Here is a 12,685-nt window from a genome sequence, read left to right as displayed (position 1 = left end):
AGACCAAATATGGGTACTCGATCGATTACGTGAGGATTACTCGACCGTGCACGAGGTGTACTCGATCGAGTGGCAATTGGACAGTTGCAGCTCTAATCTGCATTAGACTACTCGACCGATTACACGAGCTAACTCGACCGACTAGAGGCTACTCGACCGAGTACACCAGAGCACTCGACCTAGTGCCCAAATTAGGCTAAATTTCGCGAAAGAATACAGAAACCCTATATTCTCTTGCACAAACACTCTTTGAAACCTTAACTTTGGAGATCTTTATGCAAATTACTCCTTAGATTCAACAATTTGTTCACCTTTGCATTCATCCTAATCCCAAACTCAAGGTAAAGTGCTTTACACTTTCTATAATAATTTGAGTGGAAACATTCTTGTTTGAATATAAAATTTTTGATTTCATTCCCTAAAATCATGTTCTAAGTATTGTTAATTTGATAAAACTTTTCTTAACTATAGTTCTCTAGTATGGAAAAGTTGATTTCAAACCCCAAATTCCTTCATTTCGTAGACCGAAATTTCTAAGGTTTGTTCCAAAGATTTTATTTTTGTCACTCTAATCCATCTTAGAAAGCAATAAAGGTTCAATTGATGTTAATACTTCACTATCTACTGCTTAATTTCGACTATCATTGATGAAAATACGTCTTAAAACCGCAATTTTACACAAACGTTTGGAAATTTTCTTTTCCAATTTTAAGAACAAAGCTGTGTATACTGTCTTTATGTAGCAATGACGAGACCCCAAAGAGGCAACATGAGGGCGAGAGTAACTCCGACAGGCGAACATGCAAGTCAAGCTGCGGGACTCTTGTCCCGTCAGTACTGGAGTACCCCATGGTTTAATTTGCGGTCTTTGATCAACGGACCGCATTCCTTGCTGTTATAGAATTGCCCATGAAAGCGACGTGTTGTGTGGAAAAGATGTGTTGGAGGAGTTGGAGATTAAGGTGGATGTCCGTCACATATTTGAGGTTATTGGAATTATGGGTTTGTATCGGCTTCGCAAGATGTCGTATTCTTTTCTTACTCTTGATTTTCTTCGTATCACAATGATGTGGAGAGTGAGACCGTTAACTTCCGTCTGTTGAACAGTTCTAATACCGCGACTTTAGATAGAATGGCGGTGTATTTGGGCTTGGAAAAAGGGGCAGACGGTGAGCTAGATAACGTGACTGTTACCAATAAGGCAACCCATTTCTTAACTTTATTTACTGGTAGGGCTTCCCTGAGGGTGAGTGTTATGATGATTAATGATGTGCAGCATGGGACATTGAGAATCTTTCTGCGTATGATGACTTATTTACTTTATGGACGGAAGGGTTTGAGCAAACTTAACTCACATGAGGTGTTACTTTTGGCTTCTTATCTTAACCCTTTCCTTGAGGACCCGTTATATTTCAGTGCGTCGGCCGTAATCTGTGCTAGTCTAACCCATATGGCCAAATCCCGTAACCAATCACTTAATTGTGGTGTTATTGTGACCCGCTTGGCTGAGAAGGTAGATAATTTTGAACCCGGAACTGATCTTAAGGCTTTGACAAAGAATGTTCCCTTACTTGATGAGGATTACTTGGTGCGTATCAAGTGGCTTCGTAGGTTGGAGGATGACCATTTGGCTTGGTTGGTGAAGAGTAAGAAGTGGATGATACTAGCGGATGGGGGCAAACCTCCTTGTTATCGATCATTTTGATAATGTGAATCCCGACAGTGAGATACCAAACCTCCCACCACAGTCTTATCTTATCTCCGACCGAGTTCTCATTGAGATGGAGGAGCTGAGGCTGACTCGGGGTCGTTCTGTTACCCAACCCGGGTTGGAGACCCATGAGGTTTAGATGCCGCTGTCACTCAGGGATATCCTCAGTACCCTCATCACCCGTATATCCATGACCAACGTATGCAAGTGATGGAGCTCACCTATCGACTTAATAATGATTTGACCATGAGAAATGTCCATGAGATGGCACATCTTCAGAGTGTAGGACGTGGGGGTAGACAACCTAGCTGGTGGAGGGGAGTTGGAGATGATACGTGTAACACCCCCATATACCAAAGTGCCTTACCAAGGACCACCTTAGCATATAAGGATGCTACCATCTCGGTAACCCGAGGTAGTATACATCATAGAAACCATAATGAAACTACTTAATTAAAACAACTATAAAGAAATGGTTACAAGTCTTTAAACTCCAAAACCAAACAACCAAATCCGAAAGTCATAAAGCTAAACTCAGCTACAACTAATCGACACATTAGTGATGACTGTGCCCGTCCATGTCCCGCGAGCTGTCATAACATCCATCACTTGCTAGGCAATTGCTCACCATCCCCGAATGGATCACCACGGTTTTGAAACATAAAACGGGGCCAGTCAACCATATCACCAAATCAATATACGCAGCGGAAACAAATATAGCAACACAATCAGTCGATCTCCAACTCTAACAATCACCAATCATTAACTACACACTAAAGTGTAAAGCCCTGCCAGGTTGCGCATCACAACAGGTAAACCACACCGCCAGTGGGAGACCACAGCCTTGCCCACCAAATCCTCGCGCATCGCAACGAGTGAACCCAGATCATTAATGTGTACATCCCTTAGTGACGGGAGTCACAAGGGGCAAACATGGGTAAGGAAGCATCTCCCGACATAGTTCCACAACAATCATCCAACCAACAATACCACCCAACCAACCTCCATTAGTTCCAACCAATGATCACATGCCAACACTCAATAACAAACAATCAATTAATTATACAGCCAACTGAGTAGGGAAAACCTACCTTTTCGCAATCCGCTATAACTGCAACCAATCATACAAATGTACAAGAATACAACATCGTCACCAACTATTGACAAGAGACTTAGGAAATGATTTATATACTTCTCCACTTATTATAAACAAAACCGCGGAAATAACCAGTCAGACCGGTTACTCGGCTGAGTACTCACTATACTCGACCAAGTACGCCCTACTCGACCGAGTAACAACAAGCTTGGTCGAGTTCCAACGCATCCGAACCCAACTCAGGACACGAGACATCATACTCGGCAGAGTAATCCCTACTAGACCGAGTAACCCATAGTCAGAAACCTGTGGTATTACAGTCTTCCCTCCTTAAAACGAACTTCATCCCCGAAGTTCAACCTACCCTATACGACTTAAACTTCCCTCATCCGCTCACAACCCAACTATCCATTCAAGATCAAACATCCACACTTAGCCCTCACAATGTCCACTTATTAACATCGTATAACATTCCATACACTAACCCAAACGCACTGCTAGCACGATCTCACCAACATACCACTCACTAACAATCCAGTACTAATATAAATCACCAAGAAAACACAACAGCCAAAATGAAATATTATATTCTACGACCCTTAAAAAGAACTTCGTCCCCGAAGTTTACTCACACTCATAAACATCACCACCCGAAATCGCCAACACTATCGCAACCATATCTACCTACAACCTTACTCCATGACCATACACATAAAATATATACTACTACAAGAACCACTTTTACCTTTAATAATATCAACCACAAGTCCATCCTTTATTCTACACCAAGACTCAACACTTCCAAGTATACCACAGCACATGAAACTCTTTTTTGGTCGCATCCTACTCCTCTTAAGGTAGATGTTACATCCTCGTAACCCAACAAGTACTAGATCCTTAGCTATTCCTTCCGCGTATTACCATCTCATGTCACTGACAGCCGACTATAAACTAAACACCGATAACCATTCCCAAATCCAAAGTTCTCTCTCCCTAATAGTTTCCACACCTCCAATTATTCCGCGCACCACCTAACATATACCACAAAATCCATAGCATAACCACTACTTCAACTCGTCAACATTACCACACAACCTAATTTATCTCCATTCATGTGCCTATCTTCTCAACATCACTCACGATCAAAATTGTACACCCTGCCTCCCCCCTTGATCCTCAAATTCTCGCTTTTTTTTTTATTGTCGCCAAACTCGTCCATAACTTAACATGACGCCAATTCCGAACATTCCATGCCTACTGCCCCGATAAAGGACTATAAACCACATGCAGCTTCTTGCTCAATACAACTCATATTTCCCCTAATTACTTATCACAACTATGGCAACACATACCTCATCTTACTTATAACCGAAAGCACCCCCACAACCTCCCACATTATGCTCCCTCCACAGATTATCACTGTAGCTATGACAAAAACGACCACATGTGCAATTCCCATCCATAATAGACTCTACTCCCTTACCCATGAAAGATCATAAATCCATATTACACTCTCTAATAAAAAATAAATTATCTCATAATGTATCATTTTGATGATCTATGTAACAAGCATGCAATATAAAAGCATAAAAATGAAAGAAGAGCAAAATAATTTTCCTTACATTGATAAATGGTAGTATTTGGGCACAACCAAGATCACGCATCTTGGTTGTTCTTGAACTATTAAGAATGGCAAGATCATCCAATTTTCAAATTAGAAGAGCTCCTTTAAGTTGCACCCAAGAATAAACCTCCAACTCATATGATTAATTTTAACTAGAAATCAACCATATAACCCTTGAATATTATGAGAATAATACTAACACTCTTAGTATTTGTTTAGTTTTACTAACAATCTTAGTAAAAATGATGCTTATGATTTTTAGAGAGATAGACAAATTATTTTTCACATGCAAAAGTATACAAGTGAAGTAGTGTGTAAAAATAAACAACACACAAGTGTTGTAGGAAGTGGAGCACGGTTGGAGGGAGTAGGTGGAGTGAGGGAGTGATTTTCTTATTTTTGTCCAATCCATTATAACATGCATAATGATCACATGACAACTTATGGAAGAAAATCTAGTAAAGTGAAATGATTATGATCATCCACTACACTCCATTTATACGCTCCAATGTCCCATTTACGGGTCCATTTTGGTTCTTATATTTGTCGCACAAATACGTGTAAATTTTATTTAAACATCGTTTCTTGTTTAAATGCTTCGAAAATTAATTTTGTTCAAAACACTTCGTAAATACACGTATACCGCTACACGTATTATTTACGTACCAATACTAATCACATTAGTCAACTAGTACCAATTTAATAATTAACTGCTTAATCATTAATTCCCGTCTCAAATAATTTATTATTCAATTATCGCATAATTAAACAATAATTTCCGCACCTCGAGTTCACAACTCGATCTCTCTCTAAATCAATTTAATTGACTAACTCTTAGTCAATTTAATCAAGGGACTAATTTAAACTATATCTCATATAATTAATTAGCTTTCATGTTGGGGTTCGTTCCTTTAGGTGTGACCGAAAGGGATCAGCTGAACACCGCCGTCTCACGACAGTAACGTCAAACCCTAGTTGGCCAACTGTTACCGATATACGTTGATCAGCTGGCTAGTATTGCCAATGAATATCCCATGCATATTCCTTAATGAGATTTAATAATATTATCATGCACTATTGTGGAGGACAAAAACTCCAACAATCTCCCACTTGTCCGAGACAAGTTGTGGGATGATTATAACACACAATTGTGGATAACTCCTTATCACAACAATATCCTCCTTGTACTCTACAAGGGCGTGTTACCAATTCTCTTGTCCGTTTTAACAACAATCTCCCACTCAATGCAAGGTGTCTTTCAGGTCGCACTTGTACATGAACATATCGTGAGTGGTTTCTCGATCGGGAGTGTGACTACCTGACCGGAAAAATCTCCCATAGATTACTTCCGAGCGTGGCCACGCATTTGTAGTCATAACTCCTCGAGTGGCCTTGAGATGTTTAAACCCAACGTGGGTGGACAATTCCTGTCTGCCCTATCTATCCTATTGCACAATACAGATCACCATGACCTAGTAAATGCCCTTTTGGCCTCCTTTCACAGCACAACCTAGGACAAAAACCAAAGTCACTCGAAAACTGCACTTGCTCAGATAATAGTCTCCAGTCAAAAGAATCGACTCATTAGAACATCTTACAGATCCCCGCCACGACCAGGCGTCTATAATAGAACTTAGGGACTCTATAAATGGTCACTGTCCGGAAAAGTGTCACACACTCTGCCTATGTAATCGACTAGTCATCACGTATGACCTTATGATGTTGAACAACCATCAATCGACTTACAATCTAGTAACTCCGAGACGTCATCTCATTAAGTGACTAGGGACAAAATACAATGTTCATCTTATTCACTTGAATAGTGTTCAACATTGTCTCCACAACTTATTCAGATAAACAAGGTATTCAATGTTTTCAGTCAAACTGAATAGTTGAGTTCTTAAAGAAACTCTAACAATGAATGCGATCATCACTTATGTAAATATCAATACTCTATCCAATATTTACATAACGATCTTTAGAAATTAAGGTATACTCCTCAATTCACATTGAGATGACATAACCATCATGTCTACGGCTTTGGTTAGAGGATAAGTAACAGTTGCATCACTCTAATTTCTATTGCTATTTTCCTTTGTTCTATGCAATTTTTTCACACATAGAGCATTTCTAATTTCCATTGCTATTTTCTTTTGTTCTATGCAATCGTCCTTTGGTTCTAAAGCCAGTCAAACACTCCCACTGTTTTCACAGTCTCTTGGGATACGATATTCGGCTAACAGAACTACTCTAGTCCCATTAAATTCCGGATATCAACTGTCTCTTATACAATATCGGATATTGTAATGTACTTAGCTTTCTTTCATGATTTATACGTATAACACTTATATATACACATCCTTCATATCACATCTTTTATGTATGACTCCTTATACATATATGTATAACTTCTTATACATACTATTCTTTATGCACATAACACTTTTACATGCTAACCATTCCTTAACGAGACCCATAACATCTTATAAGCGTAGGAATATTCCCGTGTAATCCTTTTACACAAAATTCATAAATTCCTCCAAACTACAAGAGTAAATCCTCAGTGCTTCTCAAGTACTCAAGGATGCTCTTGATAATCATCTAGTCACACTCACTAGGAAATGATTGGTAATGACTTCTTATATTCTCAACATGATAAGTCCCGACGAGAGAAGCTTTTAGCATATTTAATAGATCCTGCAGAGATCATATTAATTGTTCAACAACTTGAACGAATCAAGAATATTATCACATAAGTCTCTTGACTATAATGCTAATATCCATAGAGAGCTATCTCATTAGATCCGGATATTTAATATGCGCCATACTACTCTCAAGTATTCACCAGAGAATATTTCTAGTCACTAATATGTCAAACACATATTTTAGACTAAGAAATATCACCTTAGCTACATTTCTAGTCAATAATATGTCAAGCACATATTTTAGACTAAGAAACTCACTTTAGCTCCCACTAAACTCCATGTATCATCATGTTATCTCGACACTCGAGTAATACCGTTTTGATAGACTACATGATTGAACCCAAAGTTCCAACTCTTTGACGTATATAGATCACAAAAGGGATCTTTCAAGCATGCTAGGCTTCTTAGCATTGACAACATCAACAAAACTTCTCCCTTCATAAGATACATTCAAGGAGAAAGTTTCGTTATCCTTTTGCCTAAACTCATCCTCATGAGAGGCTATATTGCTAAGACCATACAAATTGATAAAGGTAATATTTGGGTTGTCACAAACTCTCTATAACAAGCCCAAATTTTAAACATCTTATATAACCTTTACGACAAGATCAAGGTAACCAACCAAAGTATTCACCTTAAATCAAGTCTCAAAAACATCTCGTGTTTCCTTCCTTATCGCATCGTGTGCAAGGAGATCAATTCGAATTGCATGGCGACATACCATCATATAGAGTTCATACTATAGAAAAGCCTTTGATGAGGGTTTAAGATTCGTCACTTTTGAAAAGTAACGCAATATTATCGCAAAATTATCTTCTTATAACCACTGAGCCACAATAAAGAACGTCTTCTTGCATTGTACTCACCACTGAGCCTCAATAAAGAACATCTTCTTGCATTGTACTCAGTTTGTGGGTCTTGGACTTCCGTAAGTTCAAAATTTCTCCCACTCTGTCTTCCAGAAAATGAAAATATTTCTGGAAAGACAGCATTACGAGCCACAAACTCTTTGTTCTCGTTTTGGAGGAGTAAAAACCAAGTGGTTCAATTTTGGATAACCCTCACAAATACATAAATTGGTTCTGAACATAAACATTTATGGTCCCAAATGTATAAAAAGACAAGTTAGGGACTCTCCCTATCCATATCTCATATGGAGTCATTTAGGCTATTATAGTCGGGTTTTAAACTTTTAGTGAGAAAATAGCTTACAAAAAATTGCGAAAAACCTCAAACTATATCTCATAAAGTTCGGTTTATATACTTGACTACACCATACTCTATGGTGTCCCAAGAAGAAGGTATTATGTGAACTGGTTCACAATCTTCTTAGTGATTATCAAGGTCATTAATTGATATTACCCATTTGATCTTCAAAGTCATTACTTTGAAACTTCCGATCAACATCTTGATCTTGACGTGCTTTTGGTTTACTACTTCATTTTGAAAATATTCCACGTTTCAAAAATCACTTTTATATCTTATTAAATAAATATGAGGTTTTCATATCTACTTAACATTACGGTAAAAGTAACGAAGTATATTTATAACCAACTATCGACCTTACACATCCGTATGTATATGGTCAATCACCTCACTATTGTGTTTCTTTTCTGCAAAAGAAAACATAATTTATGCACACACACCATAAGATTCTCAATCAAATGGTTGTTCGATGTGCTTATCGTTTATTCGTTTGAACGAATTTACTTGAGGTTTGATCAATTGGGTTCACCAGATTAGAGACTTTAAAATCTACAAGATAGTATAACATTTAGTTTTCGTGAAGAATGTAAAATTCATCTAACTTAAGTGGTCTAAACCAACCACCAAGTTATCATAGGAGTAAGTACAACATTTTGTTTTAAATCACATGAGTGATGCATTCTATGTATAAACATAGAATATTACATTCATTTAAAACCAAATTTAGGTACATTTGTCCTTTTCAAAATCATTGCTACTCTAGCAGCATTTCGATACAAAAATGTCCTACAATAGACGTCTTACATTTTGTCAATGCATGTAAACTTCTTTACAAAGAAATTACCCGTACTTGGTATCTCATACCAAGATAGTGGAACTAGCCTATCCATTGAGTAGATGTCTCTTTCAACTTTTGTTCTATCGCATACATCTAGGGTTGATTCTTCTTAACTCCCACTCACTTTCACATTCCTCTTTGCTTCAATCAAGCAAAAATGAATCTCATGAAGACCTCTCTTCATGTCATTCGTGATATTTTAGACACTTAGTAAGAGTGAATTACTATAAAGTGAGTGCAACATGTGGCAAAATCTCAATTTCTTGCGAAATTGGACTACCTAACCGTTCAATTATTATCATATGCCTAAACTCTTTAGCGCATAAACAATCGATTTGGCCTTTCTCGAAGTGAGCCATTTGATGGTATCATAATGGAGTATTATAAGTGTTTTTGAAAACTCTTTTCGCAAACTTTTGAATTACACTTGAGTAATTAAAACTAATATGTCATCATCATGACGGAGGTGTCACTTTCAAAATCAAGACTCTCTTGCTAAAATGTGACTTCCTTTTAAACTCGTAATATGAGTTTGCAACATGAAACCCCTTTTTAATATGTATGGTCGTTAATTAAGTTGTATTATAACCGCAAAAATCGTTGTAAGCTTATGTAGGTGAATTGGTAAATCATGTTACCAATCATTAATTCCTTCAAAGAAACCGCTTTTTATAAAAGAATGAAACAAGTATAACAATAAATAGAGAAAGGAGGATGTAGTGCGTGATGTCATACATTTATGAGAATGAACGAAAAATAGGAAAAATTAACATTCAATGTTTTAATTTTACTTGTGAAACATCTTTAACAAGTTTTAATATTTATATAATGATCTCCCACTAAATTATATAAACGAATTCAAGACCCAAATATTACACCAAAATGAGCATCGCTAGGGCGAAACATCCCGTAATTGTGTAAATTCGGTAAGTCACGTTGACTATTTCTACCTCTAGAACTCTTGGTCGACGAATTTCCTTAAACACATCTACTAGCCCCGGAACACAAGACCGTCTTATATCCCGTTGAGTCCAACCAATTTTAGCGTGTGATAACCGTTTACCACCCTACTTACCCAAGGTAAAAAGAGAACACCCCGCTTGGGCGAGCGTGGCTCTAATGAACAAGAGATTCATAGGTGTTACTAATTGGTAAGGCTAATCTCAATTTTAGTTATGTGAGAGATCTTGTCAATTTAGTCATAAATTCCCTATAAGTAAACTAAGTCGGTGAATGCAAATGACGTGAATTGATAATCGCGAAGATAAAATGCATGTGAATGACGATTTTGGCATGCGCGAAAATAAAACAAGCAAATAAGTAAGCATATAAATAAATCCTAGTATGGCCACCTAGTTAATAAAAACTAGTCTATTACATTTCGGAAACCAACTCCTTGGTCCCTTGCCTCTTCATTCCAAAAGTGGCTTCTTCTTGCGGGATTTGGAACACCTTCCTAAAATAGACTCCGTCTCGATGTAATCCGTCTTTTGGAAACGCCGGTAAGAATAACAATTACGATTTCAATTACATAGCTATTCCTATTATACATTAATTAATAAAATAAATAAAACTATTAATTAATTACAAAACGACGATACGAGATCGTATTTAATTACAAACAAATCTATATTCCTATTCATTTCGGGTAATAACGATTAAAATAATATTATCATGCACTATTGTGGAGAACAAAAACTCCAACAACCCACCAGTTAAAACTAAAGGAACACATTATTAAAACACGACCCAATCTATATGTCAACAACAAACAGAACATAATATCTCGAGATTCGTTTCTCAACCTTTTCTTTTCCTCCTCCACCCCTGATGCGTGTCTATTATATGATGTTTTGCACCTCATTTTACACGCATTTCAGAGCTCAATTGAGTAGTTTATGCTACTATTTCCCTTGTTTCGTGCATTTCTTCCTTTTCTTGCGATTTTGTAGGAATATGAAGATTTCAGCGGGAGATAAGCCGAATCCGTCCCTAAGTACTTAGCATTGCATTTTACATGGAGTATTGACTCGAGGAATGAGCTTGGTGCGCGTTTTAAGGCCTAAAGATAGCAAAAGCAAGGGTGCGTACGAGTTTAAGAAGCAAAGAAGCACTTCTCGACATTGCAGGCTGCTTCAGATGGCTATATCTGGAGTTCTAGAGCAGATAATCGATTGATTCCAATTGGAGGTGAAAGCTTATCCTCTTAGCTTTCCAACGCCGTGTAGAACGCTTAATTTGACCAAGTAACGAAGAAATGGCAGCTGTTTTAAGATCGGTGCGCGCTGCAGGAATCGACAAAATGCAATTCTGTACAGCACCCTTGGTCGATCGACTGATGACCTTGGTCGATCGACTGGAGCACGATTATCAGAAGCTACTGTACAGCGGAGGTTGGTCGATCGACTGACCTGTGTGGTCTATCGACTGCTATTTTAATCTGACGCACATTAAAGACGAGATTAGAAGCCCAATTGTAATTAGGTTTTCGAGTAGGGTTTTACGTGACTCTCTTATTTAAACGTAACCCCTGCCTACCTTTTAATTATCATTCATGAGTTTAGTTTAGCTTTCGACAATAAAATTTACTTTTCGCATTAAGCTTTGGTTCTTTCCTCTTCAGTTCTTCGTACGGTATTCTTCTGTTTTCTTTGTTAAATTTCATTACTTTAATTCTTCCGTAGTTTAGAATTGCTAGATAGGATCCCAAAGCCTATTTCTCGTTTATGTTAATTATTTATTTAATTAATTCAAGTATGAATTCGATCGCTTTATTAGTTAAGTTTATTGCTGTTATTGTCAATATCATGAGTAGCTAAATCACCATTGCTAAGATGTAGGGGATCTATGGCGTAGATGGCAATAAAACAGGTGACCCCGCATTAGGGCTTGGTCGATCGATGGCTTAACGGTCGATCGATCGAAATTCGGGTTGGTCGATCGACTGGGGTAGCCGGTCGATCGACTGACTTCGTGTTTGATTAGCATTGTTTGATTCGTTAAGTGCAATTTTTAGCAATGAGACCGAGAGGAGACTTGTTAGATGCTTAGTTTTGACCGACCCATAGATCGAGAGATAGGGAAGGGCATTAATTAACGAATTAAGACGACTAAATTCTTTGAGATCGAGAGATAATGTAATTTAGGCTTTAAGAATCACTTGTCAGGGCGAGAGCTAGTATTAGTGAGACTTAGGGACTGGTAGCATAGGCCGAAAGGAGCTACTAGTTAACTTGGACCGAAAGGACTTGTTTTACCCATCCTACACGACTGTATTTCGGACTTACCTAGGATTATGTGCCATCGCAGCTATAGTGAACCGACCGTCTTAGCATTCCCTTCATCGTTGTTTACATCCTTATTTACTTTTATTTATTTATTTATTTTATGTTATTAGTTTTAGAATCAACTCAAACCAAAACCCCCACAATCATACCGATAGATGAAACAAAAGCAACTATAACTCCCCCGCCTCTCTCGTGGTTCGACCGTTACCACTAGCCTA

Source organism: Silene latifolia, chromosome 10 (assembly GCF_048544455.1).
Source record: "Silene latifolia isolate original U9 population chromosome 10, ASM4854445v1, whole genome shotgun sequence".
Taxonomy (NCBI): domain Eukaryota; kingdom Viridiplantae; phylum Streptophyta; class Magnoliopsida; order Caryophyllales; family Caryophyllaceae; genus Silene; species Silene latifolia.
Note: the sequence above shows the minus strand (reverse complement) of the source record.